Here is a 24,204-nt window from a genome sequence, read left to right as displayed (position 1 = left end):
CTAAGTGGCTAATGGGCATGTAGCTACTTACATGTTTCAGATGATACGTCATGTTTGTAGTCATCCAATGAAGATGAGTTTACATATCACCTTGGGTTCGTCCTTCACCTTCTCAAAATGATCCCACACTTTGGATTTCCTGCCCGACATGTTATTAACTAGCCTGTGGAATAACTGCAGGTACCAGCCCTGGAAATTAGGGGCCGTACACATGCCACGTCTTTAACTGCCTGGAAAACATAGAGTCGGGTGCTGGGCGCTACTCTTGTGGCTTTTTTGTGGTAGCTTTCAAGAGCTTGGTGGCAAGTTGCGTCTGAGGTGCTAAGCAACCTTAACAAGCACTGTAACAGCTATATGATGCTTGTATGTACAGAAACGAAGCTAAAATATTCCGGATAGGGCCACTGCCATCTTGCTCTGGTGACTTAATTTGGAGCCAGAGTCTGCGCAGTAGCGGTCTCTATGTTATCAAGTTCCCCGCCCATACAGCAGTCTGACCAATCGCAAGGAGCAACCTTTCTGGTCAACTAACGTTGGGTCGACTATTAGCAGACAGCCCTATGTGTTTCTATCTTTCTGGTTTTTGAAACATAAATTCATATATCTGCTTTTCAAATCATCATTCCCATGGTTTGCATTTATTTATCATTATCTTTTTTTCTGTCATGTGCTAGCCTCTAAAATTCCTCATTGCATCCTCATTCTCATCAAAATCAAGGATAAAGGTATTGAACATGTTAATAAATGAGCTCCCCGGAGCTTGACAGAGCAGGACATGGGGTGGGTTCAGCCTGGAGGCATTCTTGAATAAAAAGAGCGGCAGAGAGCTTGATCTGTCTTTATGCTCTTTTAATTACACACGGCTGGCCGGGCTCCAATCCTCAGAGAGCAGAGGTAAAGCGCACGTCAGGACCAGCCACTCTCGATTGCAGCTCAGTATTACCCTACCTAAACAGCCTCGAGGGGAGGGAGGGAGGGACTGGTGGAGAGAAGGAGAGAGGCGGTGGGATCACAGGCTCGTCTCAGTGCAGGGTTAATGCAGCAGACACATTTACAAGAGCCACAGGCAGCTGTCGATCATTCCTCCATAGTTTGACTGACACGCGGTGAAAACAACTGTCGAGCGAGGGTACAGGTTACCGGCAAATCACACCTGGCAGGCTCATATATCCAATATTGTGTTTTCCACCTAGCATTACCTTACTCAGTCTTTAAGTGCTTTTATCTTTTACAGCAGGGATGTCAGTTTTGGTTAATTTTGCTTTTGATAGCCTGACACCCATCAACCAGTATCTAGCTGGTAAAAAAAAAAAAGCATGATGATGATAAATACAAGAGGCCTTTCCTTTTAGTCTGGCACTCCACTGACTCAGTGAGCTTTAGCGCCACATGTTAAAGCCCTATCCATGTAGAGATAATGAAATTTTAATGTTTTGTGATGCGAATGTCTTGCCTTTTACCTATTCTTTTGTTGGGTCTGCTGACAGAGAGCTGGTTAGCCACGTAAACATGTGGAAACATAGGGCCCACTGCCAACCGTCAGGTCGCTAACTCACTGGTTAGCTAACGTTAGCTTGGCTTCTCTGCACTGCGCACCACCCATGCCAAGTGGGAGCTAGCTAGTGGGGCTTCTCATTTGGCGATTACCACTGGTGACTGTGAAAACATTATGCCCACCCCTCCAGTCTCCCCACACATTGACCTGGTGAGAAAGCAGCTTCCTTTTTAGCCGCAAAACCCCTTTAGCATTGTTAGCTATGTTAGCACTACTAGCCGTGCTGACACTGCTAATGGTGCTAATATAGTTAACAATGCTAAAGGGGATTTTCGGCTCAAAATTGAGCTGCTTCCACATGGGGGCGGCCTCGGGACACCAGAGGGTGGGCACAATGTTAGCGCAGCATTGCTGTTGGGTCAGGTTGGCTTTACTAGTGGTAAGCGCTGAATAAGAGGTGCTCATACCTAGCTCCTACCAGACCTCGTTGGTGCACAGTGCAGTAAATTGAAGAGTAGCAAAAGAGACTGACATGCGTAACCAGTCAAAAATATTTTGTGGTGATTAACCGATTAGCTGCAGATAAACCGTTGACATCCCTGTTTTACAATCTACATGGAAAGAAAAAGCATCTGAGGTTCTTACTGTCCAAGTCAAAGGAGCAGTTTGGACATGTTGTGGTGTATGGCTTTCAGTGGGAAGTGAATTTTAAAGACTTCAACCTGTCAGTGTTTGATCTTGGTGATCAGCTGACAGACAAGCAGTCAGTGTCGTTGGGTAATGTGCGAAGACGGACACGGTGCATGGCTAAATCCACTATGACTGATTGATCAGACACTCAGCTGTGTCAGGACATGAAATACGGCTCAGCCTGGTGTGAGTATTTGTGTTTGCTGTCAATACTGAAGTGAACCTTTTCTGTAGACTGACCACGCTCATTCATCCGCACGTATCGACAAACGCACATTAATCCACAGAGTCACAGCCTCCCTGTCTGTCTCACACACACACAGTTAGTCTCTCACACGTCTTTCATTGACACACATTCCAGCAGTTCAGAGCACGTTGAACAGCCAGAGCCGAGGGAGTAAGACTCCCTCACACGGAGACCTTTTATGTTTCAGAAACCCTTGATTCACATGAGACTCACTTCCCAGAGCCGCACTTTACTGCGGAATGAATGCTGTAACCTCCAGGCAATGTCAAGGTGAAGGAAACGTGTCAGCGCCTCCCCCGGTGAGCTTTCCCTCACTCCAGCTCTCTCCAGTTAATGATCTGAGTGTGGAGAGCGTTGCCTTAGCCAGACCTGGCCAGATGAGCCCAGAGGAGATGGTCGGAAGGAGAGGAGGATACAGACTGTAATCACAGGCAATCATCGGCTCTCTCTGTGGATTTCTGCTACTCTGGACTGGGCCGCTTGGCCCCAAACCTGTGATTTCAGCTGTGAGGTGGAGTGAGACAAAAGGAGAAAGGAGGAGGATGAGGACAATGAAGATTTATAACAAAGAGTACACAGGAATGAAAGATTCTAGTGATTTACTGCCCCAGAATCATCTGCTTCTGTTGGGTGAGAGCTGGTGGTATCGCTTCAGTATGCAACGCTTGTTCTATCGGAAATAGGGTTAGTGGTCAAACAGAGGCCTGACTCACTGTTGGAGGGAAAAGGAACTTTGAGGTCGGGCAATGGATCCAAACCCATTGGATCCAAAGTTGTGAACAGGCACAGTGCGTCCATGCAAACCCTCAACGCAGTTAATAGTGTGGAATTCATGGTTTTGGTGTCCGCAATTAAATGGATGGTTAGTTTTTAGGGGCATTTTAAGATTTTTGTTTCCTGGTTACCCCGTGACTGACTAATGTGCCAGCTGGATGCAGTTTGGTCACTCAAGCTTAGCTCAGATGTTTCCAAAGAGAGAGGGACACTGCAACTGAACATGTTATAATTTGCTGCTCAAATATGAGCCTATTTCACCAAGTCTCATGCCATTGCAGCCCAAATTGATGGAGATGGAAACGTTGGTCTAACAATAAAAGGCAGCAAACAAATTCAGCAGATAAATGATGTAACATGCCGCCACGAAAGGATGCCTTTTCATCTGCGTTTGACATGGAAATCAATGACCAAGCGGCGGTAGTTGACGACTTCCGAATGAGAACAGGTTGTACCATCGGCAGCTCTTTTCTTTGGCACTACATTTTCTCAAAGTAGAGCTTCCTATCCATCTCTCTTTTGGTCCGCACAGTTTCCCTCTGCCAAAAGTACACTTAACATGTTTTATTTCTGTACACAGCGCTGTTTCAAGAGCACAGAGCTGTAATATTAGTTGTTCAGAACTCTCTGTTTCTATCGTCCCATGTGCTCTGTTATTATACATCCATATACATCCTTTATTATTTATCTTTCCTTTGTTTAAGGTTTGACTGGCACTCTTTGAATTACATCTGATTGCGTCCTCTTCTTCTGCAGTGGTATAATGAATGGAGCACCAACCAGTGCTTATTTTCTCTACGTTTGGATGGAAACCCGACTAATGCTAATACAACATATTAATGTTTAGCAGGTGTAATGTTCACCCTGCTCTCCATCTTAGTTTAGAGTGTTAACATGCCAATATTTCCTAATTAGCACCAATCACAGCTGAGGACTGATGGGAACATTAGTATTAACGCACAAATTAAAATGTTGACCTGATAAATGGCGCTGTATTTAACAATCAGCAGAGTTGTTACAGTTCATCCTGACGGGGACATGAATGTCTGTACCAGGTTTCATGAAGCAGAAACTGAAGTAAATAATAACATCAGTCCACACTGGTTGACTTTACACTCGTCTCACAAGCGACTTGACCCCCTGCCACAGTCACAATGCTGCGAGCGTCCGCTCTTTGTGACAGAGGAGAGTTCCATGCAGCTTGATGTGGCGGGGCCCGGGCGTCGTGGCTCCTCGACCCTCTGGGCTAAATCTAATGGAGTTCTGCTTCCTCCAGCTCGCCTGTCTCTCTCCATCAACACACAAGCAGCCCCCTCATAGCCTGCAGCACCGATACTAATATGGAATACAGAGTGGTTGTTCATTTCATTTTACAGCCAAGCTTGCCGGTGCCACTCAAAGAGAACAAGAGCACTTCCCCGCAGCTGCCGGTCTGATCTACTGGCCTTGATAGGCAAAAAATAACCTCTGCTTTTATGGCTATATGTATGTCGGCTCTGCCTGTGGAGCTGTAAACTTTTACATTGCGGTGTGTAGTGATAGTGTGTGAGGGAAAAGCCCTGGACTGTTTGTCTCTAACCCTCAGTCCTACGTGCTCTGCGGTTGAGTCTGGTTGTCTGCTTTCTGCTGTGGTCTTTCATCACGTTCACTCCCCGTTCTGGCATGCCTACCAGTATAGTGTCTGTGTGTGTGTGTGTGTGTGTGTGTGTGTGTGTGTGTGTAGGTAAGACCAGATGTTTACTGCCATCTAGTGGCAGAATGCTACAAATCCTTCAGAGGGGTCAAGGAGATTACCTCTGAGACCAGGCAGAAAAAATGAAATGTATGAAAAGCAGTGACATGGAGTGTTTTGTAAGCACAGTTGGTTTGTATGTGTGTGTGTGTAGGTGGAGGTTGGTAGCTCATTAATGGGAGTGTGTATTAGAGTAGTAGGTCAGTTAAGTAAATGAGCGAGGGCTAATTCTTCTCCAGTCCTTCTGTGTGCTGCCACTTGTTACACATTTGCATATAAATTGCTTAAAATGTGATGTTGCTGCTAAATTCCTTAACCCGCTACTTGTTTAAAATTCATGAATGCTTTTGAATTTTGTCAGGCATGGTTGAGCCGTCAAAAAATCCTTTGATGCACTTAAAAACCCCGGCAGGTGTGCATGTGCCTGTGCAAAGGCATTTACACGAAAAGATTTTGGTGAAATTCTCTCCTATTCTGTCTGTGAAAAGCTCTGAAGCTTCCCCGCGTCCTCTATCTCCTCTCTTTCTCTTTCTTTTCTGTGTTCAGACTCATTACCTAGTCTCGGCTAGCAGATGGCGAAGGGAGACTTGTCCCTGTGCGTTTGTGTGTGTGAGCATGGCTGTGTGTACATACAGTATGTCTAGTTATATCCAGTCGCAGTGATCAGTATTCTGAAACAGTCTGGGGTCGCTAGCTGGGCTGGCTGGCCTGTCGCCTTGCTTTGAGAGGAGGGGGAATATTAAGGATTTTTTTTGTTTTTTGAAACTGAGGTATTCTATAGGAATATACAGATATGTAATGCATTTTAATACCTTTCCTCTGTAGTCTGCCTCTGTAGTGCAGCCCAGTTATCCCAGTTTACCTATTTCTCCTGACATTTTCAGCGACATTAAAGGGATAGATTGGATCTTTTGAAGTGACTTATCCATCCATCCATTTTCATCCGCTTATCCAGGGCTGGGTCGCAAGCACAGCAGGCCAAGCAAAGCACCCCTCTCCCCAACAACACTTTCCAGCTCCTCCTGGGGGACCCCAAGGCGTTCCCAGACCAGATGGGATATGTAATTCCTCCAGTGTGTTCTGGGTCTGCCCCGGGGCCTCCTACCAGTGGGACGTACCTTGAACACCTCCAAAGGGAGGCGCACAGGAGGCATCCTGATCAGATGCCAGAACCACCTCAACTGACCCCTGCGGCGAACTAGCAGCAACTCTACTCCCTCCGGATGTCCGAGCTCCTTAACCTATCTCTAAGGCTGAGCCCAGCCACCCCACAGAGGAAACTCATTTCGGACGTTTACATCTCATGCTTTGTGTCACTACCCAGAGCTCATGACTATAGGTGAGGGTTGGGCCATACATGGACCAGTAGATTGAAAGCTTCGCCTTCTGGCTCAGCGCCCATATCACAGCAGAAGCTGCACCAAACCGTTTATCCATAGTCAGGGTTTTACCTTAAGTTCATGCCAGCCGGGGCACTCACAGTTTGGAGAAGCAGGCAGGAGCACCGCCACAGAAGCAGGGGGGCAGCAGCAAAACGTCTTTTAGCCACCTAAAATAGACACACCTCAAAAAGTCAATATCTGTTTAAGTGTACCCTGTATTGAGGTTATTTTCACCCCTTTACATTGCTGTCAGACAGACCTCCCCTTTGGCTGCTCATTTTCTTAACCATGGAATTTCCTTATTTCTACCTATAAGTGCAACTGTGCTGCACACTTTATTAGGCTGCAGATTAACTGTTTGAGTCAGACTTTTACCAGTTTATGGAGGCAACAAAAGGATGCTTTAATGAACCAGAGTATACAGAATAGCTTTTGCAGAGGGAGACTGAATGGGAAACTGCAGTGCCAAAGAAATGGGCTGTCTGACGGTACAACCCGCTCTCATTCTGAAGTCATCAAATACCGCCATTTGGTCATTGATTTTCACGTCAGATAAAGACAAAAAGGCATCCCTTCATGGCGCTATATTACATGATCAGGCGGCGTCAGTTATTAACACCAGCAGACAGCATCAGTTTGAAACGCTGCCAGACAGGAGCGTAATTTAAGAACCTGGGGTCTCATTTATAAAACAGGACGTAGGATCCAAGGTAAGAATGTACGTTCAGACAAAAGGCAAAGATGGTGTGTGCCAAAAAATATTCAACAAAATCTACAATCAGGCCTCCACCTCACTATCTGTGTTGGTAAGCATGGGTCAAAGTTTCTCCCATCCAGTCTGCTTTTGTCGGTCACAACTTTTGCGTGTGAGGTGGCGCAGCCTCTTTTAGGCCTTGTTTTGTGCATACGCAGTTTTTATAAATGAGACCCCTGGAAAGTCCCAATCTGGTGGGCGTGAGGGGTTGTGTTGTCCAACAACACCACACTTTTACCCAGGGGTTTGACGTTCGCCTTTGGCATGAATGTTGAGCCAAACCATGATGGGTTTTTTTCTAGACCTAACCACGTGTGTTTGTTGGGTAATGGAATAAATGTAAACTAGCAGTGCTGTACCGATGTTCTAAGTTTATTTTGAAAAAGACTTAATACATCTAATGAGCAGAAACTGTACATTTCCTGTGAAAACGGATGTGTATTTTGAGAAGACACTGCATGTAATAGGTGTAATTTAACATGGCGTCCCAGAACGTCAAAAACAGATGTACCCAGGATACCTAGCACTTAATATGTAGGTGACATGTCTTTTTGCTGCTAACTATCCACAGCTGTATATTGCTTAGTCTTCACAGTGTTACTCCTGCCTGCTTTTCCAAACTGGAGGCGTGCCGACCACCATCTGCTGTAGGTAACACACTGACTATGGCTAAGTACCTCATACAACCCCACTTCAAATAAAAATCGAAATAATCCCTTTAACAAACCCAGATGGATTTTTTTTGGACACACACAAACTCAGGACACACACTCTCATGCTCAAACACTCACACACACACTCTCCCTCTCCCTCTCTGGTGCTGTCCTCTATTGCTAGTGGGTGATCAGACTTTAGACAAGTACTCTTGTTCCGTGTTAATTTGTGTCTGCTGGTTGATTGTTTGCCTCAGGAGGAACAAGGACGGTGCTTGGTGCTTAAAGTAATTGAATGGCCTATTTACATTCTGCTAATTGATTCTGAGGGTTTTGATGAGGGTTTTTTTTTCCCTGTGTGTGGCTGCGTGTGTGTGTGAGACGTAGAGAGAAATAGAGACCTAGAGCCAGATGCAGACCAATAAATCATAATTTACAAACAATGTAATTTGCAGTTTAAAAGCCGAATTATGCAAAAACAACGCGGCAATGAGGCAATGATAGAAAACAATACTCTGGAAGTTCTGAAATTGTTGAAGTAGCTGTGTTTATCTAACATAAGCAGCCTTAAGAAGGGCTTCTCATGAAATGACAATTGCTGAACACACTTACGAGTCATGCTTTGAGTCGCTTTGTGTTTTACATCGTGCTTGTCTTTTTTTAATCAATTTCGAGAGGAAATCATAAACCACACATCCCATAAAACAGAAATACTACTGCAGCTTGCACATTCACTCTGAACAGAGGTGACCTGCACATTCATGCTGACAGTGCCTACTCAGCAACAGTGTAGTACATCAGCCTCCAGCAACAGCACAATACATGGACTCTTTGATGTTCCTGGACCTGCCCGACAGCAGCCTCCTCGCTGCATAGATGGCTGTAATAAACATTTTATGTGTCTGCTTTTGTGTGTGTGTCTGTTTGGAGTGCATGTGCACGTATAGCTCACTTTTGATAATGTGTTGCCATGCACGCCTGTGCTGTGTGTGTTCAGCCTTGTAGTTTGTCAGGATTCAAAGAAAAATCTCCTTGTTTATACAAGAGTTGACATGAAAACGCTGGAGGGTTTCAGCAGCAGTGATAAAGGCGGGTGTGATACTAAGAGTCAAACATGATTACAAGTGACTAATCCAACCAGATGGCTTAATAGAAAGTATCCGAATTGGCCTTGTGTAGTGGCTCGGAAAGCATAAAAAATATTTGACTATCCAGCCGTCCAGCCACTTGGACAAAGAATGTTGACCACATTTTCTCAGTGTTCCCTCATCAGTATGTGTATACACGCCTGTACGCCGCCTGTTTAAATATTTTGGGCACGCTGGACATCTTTGAGAGTCTCTTCTGGTGTTTTTTTTTATGTTTCCTCCGCCGCGTGTTTACACGAACCTTCGCTCTATGTTTCCTTCTCTAAATGTTGTGACGGCAGGTCTAAACAGGATGCAGGTCAGCTGTAATATTAGTTTATGCGAGAAATATACAGGTTGGCCAGAGTGTTGCTGGACTGCTATCACTGTATTCATGCTGTTTGGACGAAGTCTCATTTCACTGCACGGCACATGGAGCTGCACTGAATGCTGCACAAAGCCTGAACAGCATCTTACAGTTGAGCTACTTTATATTCAGCTTCATCAATCAAGTAAAAATCTGCACTTTCCACAGGTTGAAGTAGAATTTATGCATTTCCATCAAGTTTGGGTGCTGTTTTTTTTCAGCACAACGGTGTTTCCTGAAGAGTGCCTGTGACTTGGTAAAAATTAACGGGTTACTTCACCCCCTAAATGGCCATTTATATATCAATTGATCACCCAGTGTTACCTTAAATTTGTGCAGAAAATGTTGTTATCACACCCCTCCACAGTGAACGAAGAATCTAAAAACTGAGAAAATCCTTGATGAATTAAAGTCATAGGGGTCCAGGTTGCAAAACCATATCAAAACATCAGTTTACAAACTCATGCAGTATAATCCAAGTCAAATTTTTCCAGGGTATGCTCAGAACTTTCTAAACAGACAGCTCTGTCCCCGACAGGGAACTAAACTAAAAGAGAAATGGATCTATGCTCTCTTCAGAGCCAGACTCCATTGACAAAAATGGCAATTTTACCTCCCTGGACACAGGAGCTGCAGGTCTACTGCTGCCTCAATCTTTTTGTTTGTGTTATTGTGTGACTTTGGTGTTTCAAAGGGTTAGTTTTGATGGATTAAAGTCACACAATAATACCAATAAACTAATTGATCAAGATAGTGGTAGACCAGCAGCTCCTGCGTTCAGCGAGGTAAAATTGCCATTTTTGTCAATGGACTCTGGCTTTAAAGAGAGCATTGATAAGTTTCACTTTTAGCTCCTTTTAGAAAGCATTTGTTTGGTAAGTTCTGAGCATACAGCTGTATTGACCTTGGATAGACCTCGATTATACTGCACAAGTTGTGTGAGAGTTTGTTAACTGATGTGTTGTTAAAGTTTTGCTCTTGAACGAAGACCCCTATGACTTCAATTCATCAAGAATTTTCTGGTTTTGGATTCTTCGTTCAGTTTTCATCATGCATTCAATTGACACATGGTCAGTTGGATGATGAAGTATTCCTTTAAGTGCCTCTGAATGCTGGTAGTGATTAGGCCTGAGGTTGGGTTCAGGTAAAGGTAAAGGTAAGGGGAAACACAAACTGATAGGGAAATGTAATTTGACACAAGATAAGTTTCCCTGCTGTAGATTCCCACAGCACTCATAGCTCTGTGTGGGATTTCAGCACTGTGATTAATGTGATGCATTCCTTCGATCCTCCTGAGACCTGAACTTTTGTTTGGTATGCTTTTTTTTAAATGTATCTCAGCTCTTTGGAATCAGTAGGACCTGATAAATATAGAAAACTAAACATTGTCAACGATAATAAAGTCCCATCGTCTTCAGAAAAGTACTTCCTAATTAACAGTGTCTTGTTACTGTTATAGACATAACAAACTACAATTTATGATTTAATAAATCATAAATCTGATCAGGTTTTCGACCTTGTCCATGTTCGTGACGGGATCGGCTGCAGACTGACTTGGCAGAGATGGCTGCCATCTTGCTTTTACATGGATTGGTGTATTGTGCTCTTACTACCACTAGATGGCACAAAAAAAGTGTCCACAAACAAGGACAACAGGTCTAAGTTAAGCAGAATGAAGTATAAGGTGCAGCAGACCCAAAATGTGATGTCCTCATGAGGACACAGGGTCTCAGGAGAGCCCGGTCTCACACCGAAGTCTTCGAAATCCAGCGTTTAGTCAATGCCAATTCACTTTATGATACGAAGGAATAGCAGTATGCACTGGAAATGGCTGGCTGCTTTGCAAAATGCTAATTTGTCCGTTCAGGAAAAAGACCTGAGCAATCAGATTTTTACTCATTTCCTACACTTGGTGAGAACAGTTGTAGCACTGTGAATATTTGCCTTGGAAATAGCTCTGCTACATCATAACATATCCTGAAAATGAGGCCATTATACTGAGCATTTCTCCAACTTGCCTCATGCTGTCTTGTCTGTCAGCAGACTCCACCAGCACTGGAAACTAGAAGAAAACACAAGCAGCCCAGTCGGACCAATTGGAGCTGTTGCGGTCTCATGGTATCTCTGTGTCTTTCAGTTTAATTTCTTAGGAGTTGCACATCAGCTCCAGTTGTGTCCCCATAGTGTTTTGAGTTACTAGGTTGTGCGCTTTGCACGTCCCCGATCTGTTTCCTATTTGCCAGTGTGTCAGCGTCTGCTCACTGTCACCCTCGGGTCTGGAAGAGCGGTGTACCCTCTGTTATTTGGTTCTGTCAGCAAAGGCTGACTCGGTCAGCCGTGTCCTGGAGGGTGGATTTGGGATGAGGGGAAGAAGTTCCTCTGGTCCCCATCCAAGCCTATGTCTGTCCTCCTCTGCCCCTCCATTCCCCCTACTGCTTTCTTTACTTTCTTTTTATTTTTTCCATTTCTCCTTCCTCCTCTCCCACGACCTCAGGGAGTCCTCAGGAGGTGCAGCTTTCCAAAATGGGATGATTCCCCCCCCTCTCTTCTTCTTCTTCTTCTTTGGTCGCTCTCTCCCTCTCTCGAATTAACATAGAAAAAAACAACCCAAACCTCACTGCTGAGTGACTCATTCAAATAATTGTTGCTTTTAGCTGTATCAGGTTTCTTTTTTCTCTGACTCTCTTTTTGCTTTCCTTCCTTTTTCCCCCAGTACAGTGTGGTATCTGGGCCACTTGTGAATTAGGGCCTTTTGAGCGAAAAGGGCAGGAAAAAAAAAAAAGGAGTGACATCAGAAAGGGAGAGAGAGAGAGACGGATCCAAAACCTGAGTAGCCCTGTAATTTTCTGCCCTGTTTCTATGATTGCATGTATGACCATTACTGACAAATGGGCCAATGGGAGACTGTCCCACCAGCTGGGTCACTATGTATGTGTGAGTAAACATGTCTGTAGTGTCTTATTATAGCACCTCTGCACTACTCAGGTGTGTCTAGGTGAAGTACCACATTCTTGACCTTATTAAAGGAGGACACCTACTCCAAGCCTAATAATAGAAATGACACAGAGACGAGATGGGTGTGTTAGTGTGTGAGAGAGACAGGGAGAACAAAAGACAAGCAAGATAGCAAAGGGAAAGGGGAGGGGACCGAGAGAGGAAGGCCAGACCAAGTCCGTTTTGAAACAAGCAAGAAATGCGAGACTCGCTGAAACATTTTTGGAAGAGAAAAGGGGGGGAGGAAAAAAAAGAGCAAAGACATGTGGAGCGAAAGATGAGAGATCCCTCCCCCTGCAGTTACTGTAGACTATCCTATAGCTAACCCTTCCTCCCTGCCTCCCTCCTTCTCCCCTCCTCTTCCCCGTCCCATGTGAGCAGCAGCCTGATGACTGGACTTCTGTGTGCCTCCGCTGCTTACGCTTCTCTGTGCTCCGGCAGACATGCATTGTTCTCCACTGTACACTACTTGTTGCTGCCATTCTCAAAGAGTTAGTCTGTGTTAGCTCGGCAGAAAAAAGGATCGACTGGGAAAATACTTGAGCTGCCTCGCGGTGAGTACTGACATTTTAATTTTGGGCTTTTTGTCAGGGGGGAAGAACTGTCTCATTCATTTGTTTGCCCTGTCAGAGAGTTTGCCTAGTGTTTCAAAGTCCGATAAGGTGATGTGTGCATTGTGAAATATTGAAACGAGTTGGAGTGATATGGAAAGAACGAAGAGAAAGTTTTGTTCAGAGGAAGTTGGCGAGAGAAATGCTCTGGTAGTGAGAGTCTTTCCAGTTCTCTTGTTTCTGACTGACTCCCATTTTTGCTGACTCACCCTATTAACTTAATACACATGCTCTGTGGGTGGGTGTAGTGTACATGTGTTTGCCATTGTGCACAACCTCTGTAGTAACTCTCTGCGATTACCTGTCTGCTTCCCTCTAGCGCACACGTGTGTGTCAATCAAATGTAATGATTAGCTGGACAGTGTAAATGTGGAGAGTTTAGCCAAGATGGACTGAGAGACAAACAGAAAGAAGGTGAAGTAGAGACGCCGCATCACTGTTTGTCATCACTCTCTCAGGTTCTTATTGATTCCCTCCTCCGCTTGCCGAACGAGAACAATGGCCTCACGCCTGGCCAAGACCCCGAGTAAATAAGCCAGCTAAATATCAACACCAAATCTCCTGCAAGATGTTGTCCATTGATTTGCTTTGTCGCCCAGATACACGCACACACTCACAGAGACACACACACACACACAATCAGGCCTTGTCGTCTAGAGGGACTCTATTGTTTGGTGTGCATAATTGTTTGTGTGTATGTATCTCAAGGCTTGTCCAAAAGGTCTTGGACAATGAAGTCTGTCACCAGGGGGATGTGGATTTCTTTCCCTCACTGTTTCTCCCTCTGCTTTTCCTGTCCAAGTCCCCCCCCTCACATCTGGATCTCCCCACCAGCTGACAAGGAACAAGGGAATGGATGGAGGGAGGAAGGAGGCGTTGATGGGGGGGAAAGAGGGAAGAGAGAGGGATAGAAATTGGAGGAAGGGGAGTTTGCTCAGGCCAGAGTTCCCTTGGTAGACTTCCCTCAGTGCAGGAAGACTGAACCTCACAATGTCATTGTCAATGCCCAATGTGTGAGAGGAAACACAAATACTGTACACACAGATGGGAAGCACTCCCTCACACACAGTCAAAGTCACATTTAAAGGGACAGTTCACCCCAAAATCAAAAATACATACTTTTCCTCTTACCTGTAGTGCTATTTATTTATCTAGCTTGTTTTGGTGTGAGTTGCCGAGTGTTGGAGATATCAGCCGTAGAGATGTCTGCCTTCTCTCCAATATAATGGAACTAGATGGCACTCGATTTGTGGTTCTCAAAGCACCCAAACAATTGTTGTTGTTGTTTTATTTTTTTTTACTGAAATCTTCCGTTAAACAATTTTTGTGACATTGACATGTCAGTTACAAAAGCTTGATTAAATAATTCAAAAATAATAAGAGCTAATGAAACAAAAACAGCTTGGGTAAATAAACATTTTTACAGTCCTAAGTATTAGTGTAGCTATTGATTATCATTTCAGTTCAGTGTTGTCTTTTTGAGTCTTGTATAGAGTCAGTTTTCCCATTTTCTTTCTAGCTGTGCTTCTTCTAGTCTCAGTATGTGTAGCAATGCCTCCATTAAAAAGATTTATTCCACAGCTGCTAACCATCGGCCCTTCATTGGTGGTGTTTCTTTACCCCAGTTCCTAGTGATAGCTTTCTTGCTTGCTACTAGCAATATTTTGATCAAATATCTATCACTAATAATAACATTTTCCTCAGAAAATTTACATCAATAAAGCACCTTAGGAACGTCATATGCTAGTATGTGCTTTAGAGCTTTATGTCAAAAAATCCATTTTAAAACTCAACAGCAATGTCTCTACAGAAAATCATGACTCTTGTTACTCAAGATAATCCACAGACCTTGCTGTGAGCAGTTTCATGTAGGAACTGTTTTCTTTCTACCGAACTACATCTATCAACTGTATTGCCATGCAGAAGGAGGTGTGCATCTACTCATGGACGCAAGGCTTGTGATTGTGACAGCGCAAGATGTAAACTTTGAACTGTAACGTTAGCTAGCTCAGGTGCTAGGTGAGCCAGAAGTAGATGCACACTTCCTTCTGCGCAGTGATACAGTTGGCAGGTGTAGTTCATTCATTTTATTGGGCATACGACTGGGGGGGCTGGAGCCTATCCCAGCTGACATTGGGCAAGAGGCAGGGTACACCCTGGACAGGTCATCAGACTATCACAGGGCTGACACATAGAGACAGACAACCATTCACACTCACATTCACACCTACGGGCAATTTAGAGTCACCAATTAACCTGCATGTCTTTGGACTGTGGGAGGAAGCCGGAGTACCTGGAGAAAACCCATGCTGACACAGGGAGAACATGCAAACTCTGCACAGAAGGGCTCCCTCTCTCTGGGTTCGAACAGGAACCCTCTTGCTGTGAGGTGACAATGCTAACCACTGAACCACCATACCACCAGAGAAAATAGTTCCTATATGAAACTGCTCACAACAAGGTCTGTGGATTATCTTCAGTAACCAGGTCATGATTTCTGGAAAGAGACATTGCTGTTGAGTTTTTCAATTGTATTTCTTCTTCGTCACTTTGAGCACCACAAGCCGAGTGCCATCTAGTTCCATTATATTTAAGAGAAGTCAGACATCTCTACAGCAGATATCTCCAACACTCAGCAACTCACACCAAAACAATCCAGACTGATAAACAGCTCTATAGGTATGAGAAAAAATATGTGTTTTTGATTTTGGGGTGAACTGTCCCTTTAAACGCACATATATGCACATTGGACAGAAATGCACTCATATTCAGATGCTTGTAATTGCTATAAACACAGAGATGCCAGTGACAGTTAAGCTGCATTAAGCCCATTGAAGTGACTCATTTGCTGCTGTAGTATTTAGCCCGGAGAGGAGACTGCTGAGGCTTCACAGAGAGCTTCGGCCGTAGCGTGTCAAGTTTTCAATGGGAATTTTTGCACAAGGCTTGATCTGTCAAAGCGAGTCCTGTTATCTGTCAGTCTCTTTACTCTCCAACCTTTCGGCTTATCAGTGAGTGTCTGTCCACTGCTGGACTCTAATGAGACTCCCCGAAGTTGAAACTATAATGAAAAGCCCGACTTTAAAGAGAATCACTTGGCATTTCACTTCTCTATGCTTTTTCATTTTCCCTGCCAGATGAAACTGTACATGCCAGCTGCTGTTTCAATGCTCTGCCAGAGAGCTGGGCGACCACTCCTGTGCCTGTTTATTCACGCCAGGGCAGGGCTGAGTGCCATGGAAGCAGGTGTGTGTTGACATCATTTTGCATTGAGCAATAGGCGAGGCAGTGTGGACGCACACTTACTTAAAGAGGCAAACGTCTTACTCACATCTGGTTCTGCGGTCGTCATGCAGAGCATATGATCTGCAGAGGGACAGTTTAGGGGTGGCAATGATTGGGACAGTGATAAAACACCAGCCTTCATTTCCTCATCAGCCTCCCAGGAATTGTTTGACTGTGCAGTTTCTGCCATATGTGCATGTGTAATTCAGCCATCTCCCTCTGTCAGTGCAGCTGGGCCGTGTCTGTCTGTACCGCTGCTTTTCAGTTTATTTCTAGCTGTTACGAGCTAAGCCTGCATCTCTGTGTGATTTACAGGCCAGCAGCGATGACGTTACAATGCAGGTGGCATCAGTGTGACTGAGGTCACTGCTGAAGTTTTACAGTTCGAACAGCCTCGCTTTGTGACATGACATCAGTGTTAAACTTCCCTTGTAAAAGTCTTGTACAGAATCAGTTGATATAAAATATTTCATATAGTAACATAATAAGGATTTGACACGATCGCTGTCTTTTAAAATTTATGTCGACAAAGATCCCTACACCAGCCCTATACATTGGTGGTCGTCTTACTCCTCCGACGTCAGCTGAGTTAGTATGTCTTACATCAGTATGTCACTAGGCAGACCGAGCGCTCCAGCCAATGAGGTAGCGTCATTTGGCACAAGAAGAGCCGTACTGTACAGCAGTGAAGAAGAGTGAAATGTGTTCAGCTGGGTAACAAAGCTCCGGTTTGTTTTGGGCATGGTGATAAAAACATTCACTCAGCAGTGATGTCGACACAGCGTGCACAACAATGTAGAAGAGACAGAAGTGGAACGGGACCACTGCTGAGGACAAAGAAACCACAGTGGGACAAAATGAATGTTTGACTGAATTGAAATAAATGTGGGAAGCATTAAACAAATCTAAAGGTCTCTCAGAGCATCACAATGAGCTGTTTATTCAATTTGTAGCATGTAAATCACTAAGGACCCCCGTTAACCTGGTTAATTTTTAAGAAAAATTACATGAAATACAAGAGGCCTTTCCGTTTAGTCTGGTTCTCCATTGACTCAGTAAGCTTTAGTGCTACATTTTAAAGCCCTATCCATTCAGAGGTAGTGAAATTTTTAATGTTTTGTGATGATAATGTTTTGCCTTTAACTTATTTTTTAATTGGCTATACTGACAGAGAGCTGGTTAGACACATTAACGTGAAAACACCATTAGGTCGCTGACTTACTGGTTAGCTAACGTTAGCTTTGGCTGCTTTGCACTGCGCACCAACTGTGTCTGGGAGCTAGTTAGCGTAGTTTCTCGTATTAACACTGGTAATTGCGGAAACATTGTGCCTACTCCGTCGGTCTACCCCTACGTCACCCTGGTGAATAAGCAGCTTCCTCTTTAACAGAAAAAAACCCTTTAGCATAGTTAGTTTTGCCTTTTATTTTCTCTTGTCTTGATGCATTATCATGTGCCCACTGCCCAACCTCTGTTCTCCACAGATTAGCTAACATTAGCCTTGTCCACTCTGTACTGCGCACCACCCAGGTTTGGTGAGAGCTAACGCTAGCTAACGTTGCCAGTTATTTGGCAGTTACCACTGGTAACGCCGTCCCAATGACGGGACCGACCAACAGTGTTGCTATGGAAACATAATAGCCACCCTCTGGTCTCCCTCCATGCTGCCCGATGAGTAAGCGGCTTCATTTTGAGCTGCAAAGCTCTTTTAGCATTGTTAACTATGTTAGCACCATTAGCTGTGTCAGTATGGCTAGTAGCGCTAACATAGTTAACAATGCTAGAAGAGGTTTTGCGGCAAAAAAGGAAACTGCTTACTCACCAGGGTGATGTCGGGGGAGACCAGAGGGCTGGGCATGATGTTTCCACAGTTACCAGTGGTAATCGCCAAATTATGAGCCCAACTAGCTAGCTCCTGGCACAGGTGGTGCGCATTGCAGAGCAGCCAAAGCTAAAGTTAGCAAACCAGTGAGTTAGCGACCCAAGGGTTGGCAGTGGGGCCTATGTTTCCACATGTTAACCTGGCTAACCAGCTTGCCATGTTGACATTGCTAATGGTGCAAACAGAGCTAACAATGATAGTGAACAATACTAAAGAGGGGTTGTGGGCTGGCTAAAAATTGAGCTGCTTGCTCCCTGGGGAAACCTGGGGGGCTGTTGGGTCAGAACGGCATTATTAGCGGTTATCGCATAATGAGCAGCGCCACAAGATAACTAGCTCCCACTTGGCACAGGTGGTGCGCAGTGCAGAGCAGCCAAAGCTAATGTTAGTTATCCAGTAAGTTAGTGAACCGAGGGTAGGCAGTGGGGCCTATGTTTCTGCGTTAACGTGGCTAACCAGCTCTCAGGTGGTTAACACCACTTGCTGTGTTGACACTGCTAACGGAGCAAACAGGGCTAACAGTGATAGCTAATGATGCTAAAGAGGGGTTACTGCTAGAAAACTGAGCTGCTTACTCTCTTGGAAAACCTATGGGGCTGTTGGGTCAGAGCAGTGTAGTGGTAATCATTGAATGAGAGCCACTGCAAGTTAACAAGCTCCCACCAGACCCAGGTGGTGCACAATGGACTAAACTGAAGAGTAGCAAAATTAACTGAGAGACCGACATGCGTGGTGGGTCAAAAATATTCATTGCGGTTGACATCCCTAAAGTGAAAGTCAGGAAATATAAAACAGGTTTTGCGTGTCAATATATTTCACTGACATTCAGCCATATTAAGTCAATTTATGCTACACATGCAGCCATCTGGGTTATTTATTCTATAAGGTCTTTATGTGTGTGTTAAGAGAACAGAGGCTCTCTCAGCCCTGTGAGCTGGACTGAATACATATGCAAGGACTTCAGACGAGATTTTACTGATGCCCCGTCTCTTTTTCTCCGCTTCTCAGTTCTCTCATTCATCCAGCCTCTTTTATTTTTGGATAAATGAGTCTTCAGAGCGGCACCTTAAGCTTATCCTTCCCTCGTTTTTGATCCTCGACCTGCACTTTTTGTGTCTCTGCTCTTATCTCTGCACACATGCACGCTGCCTCACATGCACATCTCCATTGCCTTGAATCAGAGATTTGTCAAAGTCGGTTCACACCCTGCAAGAGAGATAGATTGCAGCACCTGAGAGTCGGTGTCTGGTCAGTACTGATGAGACGTACTGTCGGGCTACACACAAAGAGATACAGGTATGTGTGTAGAGACAAAAACGCTAACATCAAATCAGCTTTTGGACGTTTTAAAAATGGGATCTTTGTTGTCAGGTTTCATGTTCATACTTCAGTGTCACTGTTTTATGAGATTTCCGCCTTTCATTTCCACAGTTGGTTCCAATTACAGAGTGCCATTCCCTTGTTAGACATAGCCGAGGCATATTTGTGTATGTTGCCCAGTTTTGCATGTAGGATCCAAGACATTTCATATGTCACGACAGACTGATGGACACAAACATATAGCTGCACTTGAAGCGTGGGTTGGAGGCAACTGTTCAAATAATCTGCTCCATAAACTCGACTGCAAATGCAAATATGATCACAATGTCAGTCTAGAATCAACTCAAGTAGGGCAAGTACATACAGAAGGAAGCATGGGAGTGGGTTTTGATGTGCTGCTGCAGGCAGGGAAATTACTTGCGAAAAATATCTGCCTGAATTAGATCCGTCCAGAGAATAGTGTTAATTTTTGCAGCACTATGTGTGGATCGCGTGGGTACCCAAAATATCATTGTCATCGCAAATGCAGTTTGCTCAGAAGCTGTTCAGTCCACAGCCTGATTGCTTTTGACAGGTTTGAAACTCGCCCACAGTAGTTCATACTGCAGTCTGTGAAGTGGAGAATTTGCATTTTTTCCTACATTAAATCATTCCTATCATGTCTACAGAATTAATCTATCTCCCTTTATTAGCCATTTTCATCAAACTAACGAGATGTGTTTTTAAATTAATGATTTCCAGCAAAATGTAATTAAAAACCAGCTTAAAAACTATCAATTATAGCTATTTAAGCTTTTGTTTTAGGCTGGTGTGCATGTAGTGGGTGCATGCAGACAGAAACATTAGTGTTATTATTATTATTATTATTATTATCACTACCTCTCTACATGGTCACCTTTTTTTTCTCCTTCTCCTTCTACAGCTTACACTACAGTCTAATTCTCAGTGGCTCCCCCAACACTACAAAAGCTGGCTTTAAAAGCTCATTACATCTATTTTGAAACAAGTCAGAGGGCAGATATTGTATAAATCTGCGCCGAAATCCCAGTTTTGAGCGTGTCACAGGTTACACATCATATTGAGATGAGAGGATTACAGCTATTATTGGTGAAGAAAGAACATTCCCTGATTATAGCCCGACTGTGTGTGTGGATACAAAGAGCTCTGATTACTGCTGGCACTGCCGCCCCACTTCCCAGGATACCAAGCATTGACTGGCACAGCGGGGGGACAGGAGGAGGCTGTAGGCATACACATTCGTATGTACAGTAGAGACACGCATCACGGTGATTAGCACTTTGTAGGTTAATCTCACGCACTACTGTCAGCCTACGTATGTAGAGTCCATCTATAGTGCGCACAGCTTCATGGCACAGAGCTCATATTTAAGCTTTAAACATGTATGTGTATGGATGATTACCTTTTTGGATGAGCACGTCACTCTGCACTCAATAAAACACCAATAAAATTTGATGATCTCTCTTAACAGCAGCCGTCCACACACGCATGCTTTTTTTCCTGTTTGTGTTGCCCGAGGCAACGGCTTGGCAGGGATCCGCGGTGATGTCAGCAGTGATGTACGAGTGTTGGGAGTGTGAGGGGATGACCTCAGCAGAGGGGAAGTCCCCGAGGACTCATATCAGCTGCAGCCAGCGCTCGCCGTCAGGACTTTCTCACACTCAGTATCTGTACGAACAGCTAACCCCCACAAACCCCAACTTCTGATCCTTCACAGGCATCACAAATCACCAGCACGCAGCGTGACGACGACCTCTGACATGCACACATGCACAGTCCCACACACTATACATCGTCTGTTGCAGCAAAACAAAGGGCTGGGAATATTTATAGCAGTGATACTCAACTAATCGTTCGTGGGCTAAATCTGTCCCGTGATAGGGTGCGGAGTGGCCATTTTCTAATGTTGACTTTGAATGTAAATAAGGTGCAAGAGTGCCAATGCAATTTGAGGCTGCTTTCAGAGTTGTCTAGAGTTGTCTTGCTTTGGTCCGAATCAGGGACTAATTTTGTTACAGAGTTGCATAGTTGCCTAGAGTTGGTTCATGTTCTCATGGCAGCATTTACAAGCAGACCAGATAAAATGTCTTGTGCCAGAAAGCTGCTCTTGATTGGTCAGAATTTCCATGCGGGAAAAATCCAGGAAGTAAACAAAACTTTGAAGAAGAGTACACTTGCAAGATAAATGTGACACTTTCTAATGTCACAATGGAGGGACAATACGCAGGTTGATTTTAGCGCTGCTCATTGTGGACTATATTGCTGTCATTGTTCATTTCAGGTAAAGGTTCGGATCAAGGTTGGAACACGTTCGAGATCACCTCTTGATGAAGGTCTCGGTCCGGTTGTTTTGGTGCACACCTGAGTGCGATTGCCATGTTCACACCTGCCCAAACGAACCACACTTAGGGGGCAAACGAACTTGAGTTCAATTGAAAGCACGCTGAGGGTTCTTGAATGTTAAGAGGATGATTCTGTGTCAAATTAAAGGTGAACTGTGGAGTTTTTGGTCACTAGGGGTGCCGTAGAGCAATGTTTTGATGAATACACTCAATAATAACTACATTTCAAGAGTGCAACTAAACCTGTCTCCATGGTGACTTAAGGACATCCATCAACATTTCTGGTCTGTGAAATAAACACTGTGACAACATGTGTCCTTTTGGTTTCATGCATTTCCACATATTGAAAGCTGGCAGCAGGAATGTGGTGCAAATAGTCCAAAGCGCCAGTGAAAGGGCGGGAGAAGACAAAGAAAACCACTCGCCAATGTCAGCAATGCAGAGGAAAGAAAAAATAAAAAGAACTTGGTTTTCCAAATATTTTCTGATGAGCATGTTTGTCAGGACTTTGTGATGCATTCAGTGTATTCTGGTGTCAGACACAGAGCGTAAACAGCGTTCATTCAGCGAGCGTACCATCCTGTTATGAAACAGTTTGAGCTGGTCAGTTATGTATGCTGTAATTTAAAGCGGGTGCAGTTATAGTATATCCTGTAAGTAAGGCCGGTGGTTATGCTCATCATCTTTGGTTTGAAGCTTTTGGCTTTTGGCTTCTGGCACATGTGTCCTGTGGCTTTTTTCAGTGGGCAACACAGGCAGCTATGTTCGTGTTATGGTCTGCTGTTGGCATCGGTGTATTTTTGCTGATATTCAAGCCAATTAGATCCAGCTCATCCCTTTTCCCTCAGAATGGTGGCCTATGTCCAGGCTGGCATAGGGGCTGTCCAGCCCTCGCCTCTGATTCAAGCAGCAGTCAATCCATAAATGAGTGGTTGCCTCTGCCGAGGACAGCTGTGCTACCAGCCGTGGACGGAAAAATAATCATAGGAGCACCGACCACATCCATGGATACAGATTAGGAATCTGTGTACTGTATGTGTGTGAGGCGAGTGCGTGTGTGCTCATGTGTGCGGGAACCTGTTTTTAAAGTTGTGCACCCTTATGAGGTGTAAGGGATCAAGAGCCAGTAATGAATCTCAGTGTGATGTTTTTTTTCTGTGGATTTGCTCTGCATTAATGTCTCGCTCAGAGGTGGGTGTTTAATGGCTGCTGTAAAAGTAAAGGTTGGTAAACACATAAAAGTGCTGAAGTGAAAGCAGAGTGTGGGAGAGGAGCAGGGAGAGACGAACGCGCAGGTTTCTGGTACCTTACCAAATCGATTCCATTTTAATATAGTTCTTTAAACTCTAATGTATCATGAAGATGTGTCTCGTTTATTTTAAAAGGCAGATGCCTTCATCAGACCAGTTAGACGACTTTTATGCAGCTCAGTGGGCAAATCTTGACATTACTGACCTCATGGCAGGGGTTTATATCTCTTTGGACACCCATACCGAAAAACAGACATTGTCTTAGTACTTGGTGGCAAATATTTTGAGTCAGATCTGTTGAGGTCTTGTGTATTATCACCACTTTGCCCCAGGGGGAGCTGTTGCTCCAGCTGTGGGACGGTGAATCCCCTGCCCTGTCTGCCCTGTCCTGCCCCCTGGCTCCATGAAACACCCTCTTGTAACCTCCCTTTATCTTCCCTCCCCGTCTCTCAACCAGCGTTCTCCTTCCTGCTTCTATCTTTAATCTCATTATGTCATTGTTAAGCCAATAAAATTTACGATTATTAAACTTTTTGTCCTGATTGTTATCCTCCAATATCGGCCGTTGTTTACCCACCTTTCATTCTGCCATTACGTCAAAACCCAGGCCGCAGCTGTAAACATGTTTCCACCACATGTCCTGCTCTCTGATGCCAGTCATTTGTGTGCATAAACAGACTGAATCAGAAGTCTGGTTGAGGTTATGACTGAGCTAAAGCAGTGGAACTAGACGGTGTCTGAGCTGGGCTGACTTTATTGGAGCTACAGTTAAAATTTCAGTGTGACTCAAAGTGAAGATGCATCGCTGTGCCTCCGCTCTCCCTGCCTGGCTTTTATCCCCGTAGATCTTGTTGAGCTTCGGTGTTCGGTGAGTAAAGCCTGCATATATCTCACCCTGCCTCGATATTCATGTCAGGGATAGTGTCAAAGTGAAACATGTGACAAGTGTTTGCCTGTGTACCTGCAGGGTGGTTGTCTGAAGATCAGAGGTGTGCAAGAGCAGCTTGGTTGTATCTGTGTACTTAAATCACAGCTGTCTACGCCTTTTTTTAACTATCAGGTGCATTTGTGTAGTCTAGATTTATTTTAACACCAACAACTGTGGCTTGACTGATGGCTTTTGATTTTGTCTTTGACTGAAACAACGCCACACTGCCTAAAAATCTGCTTACTGCACAGAATATTGCTCATATTACCTGAAATGTATTGAATGAGCCTATAGGCGAGTCGGTGGTGCTTCAGTTGTTATGGTTACTCCACTTACTTTGCTCCCCTCCACCC

General features: G+C 44.4%; 1 protein-coding gene across 7 annotated transcripts in view; it reads left to right on the top strand.

Annotated features, from left to right (window-relative positions):
* Positions 1-24,204, top strand: part of sash1a (SAM and SH3 domain containing 1a) — a 261,100-nt gene that overhangs the window by 136,407 nt on the left and 100,489 nt on the right. Inside the window, exon 1 of one of the 7 annotated variants that reach the window (XM_033648958.2) lies at positions 12,618-12,769. The exons of the other annotated variants lie outside the window; for them this stretch is intronic. The gene's annotated coding sequence lies outside the window, so the exon portion shown is untranslated. Of the gene's footprint in view, positions 1-12,617; positions 12,770-24,204 lie in introns of those variants that run through there. 7 annotated transcript variants of the gene reach the window in all.

Source organism: Epinephelus lanceolatus, chromosome 13 (genome assembly GCF_041903045.1).
Source record: "Epinephelus lanceolatus isolate andai-2023 chromosome 13, ASM4190304v1, whole genome shotgun sequence".
Lineage (NCBI taxonomy): Eukaryota > Metazoa > Chordata > Actinopteri > Perciformes > Serranidae > Epinephelus > Epinephelus lanceolatus.
The sequence above is the reverse complement of the archived record's forward strand: the minus strand, read 5'-3'. Positions and strand labels throughout refer to the sequence as shown.